General features: G+C 32.7%; 1 protein-coding gene across 5 annotated transcripts in view; it reads left to right on the top strand.

Annotated features, from left to right (window-relative positions):
* The window catches only part of LOC135206741 (procollagen-lysine,2-oxoglutarate 5-dioxygenase 1-like), a 111,354-nt gene that overhangs the window by 77,458 nt on the left and 28,896 nt on the right, over nt 1-5,000 (top strand). The gene's annotated exons all lie outside the window — the stretch shown is intronic.

The raw sequence follows: 5,000 nt of genomic DNA on the forward strand, positions 1-5,000 counted from the left end.
TACCGAATCCTTAAACATTATTGTCTATGTCTTCAATCATAATAACAAACAGTATTGCAGCTACACCGTACCTTGCGGCACACCGGATATTACCTTGGCTTCATCCGATTTCTCGTCGTTTGCAATAACTATCTGTTTTCTGTTTTGTAAAAATTCTTTTAACCATCTTCCTACTTTATCCACGATATTGTGTTTTCTAATTTTCTTCGCTAATATATTGTGGTCTACTTTATCAAAAGCTTTTGCAAAGTCTAAATAAACCACATCTGTTTCATTTCCGCTTTTCATATTTTTGAATATGTTTTCACGGTGGACTAACAGTTGGGTTTGTGTACTTTTTCCGGGTACGAAACCATGTTGTCCTTTATTAAACAAATTATTTTTTATTAAATGTTTCATAATATTTTTCTTCATTACCCTTTCATACTTTCATTATATGTGATGTTAGACTCACAGGCCTATAATTACTTGCCTCTAGTCTTGATCCACTTTTGAAAGTAGGGGTAATATACGCTAATTTGTGCTCATCATATATCTTGCCTGTATCTACACTTTGTCTTAATAATATTGCAAGTGGCTTTGCGATAGAATGAACTACTTTCTTTAACAAAATAGCAGGAATTCCATCAGGCCCTGCAGCAGCTCCATTTTTAATTTCATTAATAGCCTGCACAATATCAGCTTCATTAATATCTATGTCAACTAAATATTCACTATTTTCATCCCTTACTTCTATATCATTATCTTCATTATATATTCTAGGGTGAATTCTCTCTTATATCGTTCTGCCAGTATGTTGCAAATTTTCCTTTTTTCATTCGTTAATCTCCCTTCAATTCTCAGAGGGCCTATTTCTATTCTTCTTTTATTCATCTTCTTCGCATATGAGTATAATAGTTTGGGTTTTTGCTTGATATTTAATAGGGTTTTTTCTTCCAAGTCCCGTTTTTCATTTTCTTTTGATTGTATAATCTTTTTTTCTGCATTTTCTATCTTACTTTTTAGTTCTATAAACTTTCCATGCATTTTTTTCTTTTGCAAGACCTTTTTTCCACTTTCTGATTTTCTGGAACAAGATTCTTCTGTCTCTTGGTATGCATGAATGATGTTTACTTTTCTTCTTCGGTATATATTTTTCCACTATTATCTCCAATATTTTATATAATATCTCCGTATTTACCCTTATGTCATCACTTACGAAAATGTTATCCCAATCTTTGTTTAATTCTTCATTAATTTCTGACCATTTTATATTTTACTGTAGAAGTTGTATTTTCCATATCCTTCCCACTTTTTCATTTCTTGCTTATCTCTATTTTCACTTGCTTTGGAATGAACTGTTAATTCTATGACATTATGGTCTGAAATACTCGCATTATAAACTATTATTTCTTTAACATAATTCATCTCGTTCACAAATACTAGGTCTAAAGTATTTTCCTTTCTTGTTGGCAGGTGATTTATTTGTTGAATGTTGTATTCTAGTAGCATATAATAGCTTTTCAAATTGCCTCTTATCTTCTGCACTACTATTACTCTCTTTTTATATGTATAAGTACAACCACAATCTCCTATTCGTTCTTTCCATTCTACGAAAGGAAAGTTGAAGTCACCAGTAGGAGAATAGTCCAGTCCTTGTGATTTCTACATATATCATCCAATTTCAATTATTAAGTCAAACTCTTTAGTATTAGGAGGTCTATATATTACTATGTTCATCAATTTTTCAGATTCAAATTCTACCGCTATTAGTTCACATTCTGAGTTACTATATTTCTCATATATCCTTGTTTTTTGTCTTTCCCATATATTGCGGTTCCCCCTTGATTCCTATTTTTTCTATCTGATCTATAAGTTTGGAACCCTTTTATTTGATCATCATTCCCAGTCTCTGGGAATACCAGGTTTCACTTATATTCATTATATCATTTTCATTTTCTTTTCATTTTTGGGTTAGTTCTTCTAAGTACTCTATTTTTCTTTTGAGTTACTCGTAACTAAACCCTGCGCATTCATCACTATGATGGTTTGCGTGTTTTCTCCTTCATTTAATACTGATAGTAATAAGGATTTTCCCATGTCTCTTTCCTCTGGTATGTTGTTCTTTTTTTCATTTCCAGAAATTCTGACATTAAAAATCCAACTTTTCCATAATATTTGATCTTCCTTCATCATAATTATTCATTTTGTGGCTGAATCTGCAATTTTCTCCCGTTTCTGCAATATCCTCTTGCATAATAAATACAGTTATTATCTCTTGAGTAGAATTTCGGAGCTGATGCTTTGAAATTCTTTGCTGACACTCTGCATATCTTCATTGGTGGTTTGCTTTTCTCTTTTACCTGATATTCTTGATTTCTCTCTTTATTTGTTTCTTTCTTATTTTGGATTTTATTACTTGGTTGGTTATTTATTTGATTATGATTCATGGCTACAGGGTGCATATATTTGCATTTTTTGTCGAACTTACATCCTTTTCCTTCTTTTAGGTTTTTACATATTTTTGGATGCAGATCTCTGCAATCATCCCCATATCCATCTAAGTATGCACATTTACCATATATTTCATAGTTTTGACATATCTTAGGATGTTTGTAGTAACATCTTTCTCCAAATCTGCAATTCCTCTTTTCAAAAGGTTGCAGATTTTGTCTTTCTTGTCTATTTTTTTCCTCTTTCCCGTCATTGTATAGATCTGGGTAGAGCCTCTTCGGGATTTGCTTTCTGTTGTCATATCGTAATTTATTTCTTCGTAGGTATGCTGCTTTATTGCCTCATATGTAGTATCAATGAGTATCTCTGCATCCATACTTTTATCTTGTTCTTTGTTTTCCTTATGGTTTTCTGTATTTCATTTTTGTTTACTTCTCTTCCGTTTTCCTCTTCTTCTTTTTCTTCTTCTTCTTCCTCTTCCCTTCTTCTTCATCCTCAACTATTTGTACATTCAATCTTGATTTAATAACATTGTCTATCCATGATAGACATGTTGAACAAAAAAATTCTTGTATCTTTTCTCAAATCTTGTATTACCTCAGCACACTGTGGGATGGGTCGGAATGTTGCATGCAGCACATTTTCTGATTAGGTTTTGTGGATTGACTATGCTATACCAAACCTTACACAGTTTGCATGCTTTTGGCATTCTTTTTCCTAATGCATCAATTAGTATATTCACAAGATTCACCTTATTCATTTTCTTTGTCGGAATATGTTGGTTTATGTATATTTTCTTTATGAGTCTCTTGACCACTTGGATTTTATTTGGAACTTCTTCAATTATTTTCAAGATGTTTTCATTAGATTTGTTCCAGTTTGAAGGATTATATCCTTCTAATATATCTATGAATGCTTTTGTATCTTTTTGGTTAGGACTGTTGCTGATTTCATAGATGAGAAATGCCAGTTCCCTTCCTGCTACCTCATCGTATTGCGAATCTGCTAAACACGCCAAATTACGCCACCTTTTCCCGCAGTTGGAACTTACTGCCATCTTGTTCTGATTTATAGTATTACACTTGATAAAACTAACTTAGAAGACGCTTTATCCTACTATTTTCACACTAATCTTATCACCGATAGTTCACGAACACTTCTAGATATTTCTCAAATTCTAGTCGTCTGTTAAACTTGTGATATCTGTTGATTATTGTGACTTCACGCGGTACGTCTCACCAAGCAAGATGGCTACTACGACGGTGGCCAGAACATTATGTGACAATCAAGGGGGAAATGCGAAAGCATCGAGTGAAAGTGAAGGCTGCAGTTATAAGGTCACTTATTTGTATTGTAGACACTTACGATGGACGATGTTGACGACATGAATTATTTGCACTGCGTTTGTTATCGTGCCTGTTTTGGCCTCTCGCCTGCTGCAGGCAGGGTGCGTTGCTTGAATGGCTCATAATACTCCGGGCATTTTTCTTGCTCAAGAGTTGGCATATAGGCATAAACAAAGGAAATAGATAAAAAAAGGAGATGTTCGAGTAAAATAAAGAAGGAGGTTTTGCATTCTTCTTACTCAAGAATCGAAATAAACATGTAATTAGTAAAAAAAAAAAAAAAAAAAAGTTCTAGAAATAAGCAAAAAGGGTTTTGCACCCTGCTTACATAAGAAAATAGGAATAAACAAAGGAATTAAATTATAAAAAAAAAGCAAAAGTCTAATAGAAATAGAGAAGGCTCTTGCGCTCTTCTTACAAAAAACATAGGAATAGAGAAAAGAAGTTTCAACACAAAAAGACGTATGATAGTAAAGAATTGGGCTTTTTAGAAGGCGTCTACTATAGTATATCCGGTGTGTCATAAGGAACCGAGTCCCTGAACTTAGCAGTGGGCTTTAAGTGATGTCTTAGGCTTATTCTGGAAGAGTTTCACTCAAGATTGATGAAGTGATAGCAGGTGCGGCCGTTATGGCAAGGAGATTGATGAATAAATTATGCGTAAATTTTCATTTTTTTTCTCAACTTCTCAAATTACTTATGCAAACGAGTCTATCTTTTTTTTTTATCGCGCTTCTTAATTATTTTTTAGCAGTGTTTTTTTCTAGTAAAATGTTGATTAGGAGTTTCTTAAAAAGTGTGTCAATGTCTCTGGCTCTCCCAAGGTTATTAATTACGCATGAAAAGGAGGTCAAGTTTTTGGTTTAGTTAGGTTTGCTAGTCTCTCTGTCTGTCTGTCTGACTCTCTGTCTCACTGTCTGACTGTCTCTCTCTCTCTCTCTCTCTCTCTCTCTCTTCTCTCTCTCTCTCTCTCTCTCTCTGTTTGTCTGTCTGCTTGACTGTCTGCTCTCTGTCCGACTGTCTTTATATATATATATATATATAATTTATATATATATATATATTATATATATATATATATATATATATATATAAATATATATATATATATATATATATATATATATCACACGTATATATATATATATATATATTATATATATATATATATATATATATATGTAAAGGGCAGTTAGTAATAGATCATTCTTGGCAAATGTT

The sequence above is a fragment of the Macrobrachium nipponense genome, chromosome 31 (assembly GCF_015104395.2).
Source record: "Macrobrachium nipponense isolate FS-2020 chromosome 31, ASM1510439v2, whole genome shotgun sequence".
Taxonomy (NCBI): domain Eukaryota; kingdom Metazoa; phylum Arthropoda; class Malacostraca; order Decapoda; family Palaemonidae; genus Macrobrachium; species Macrobrachium nipponense.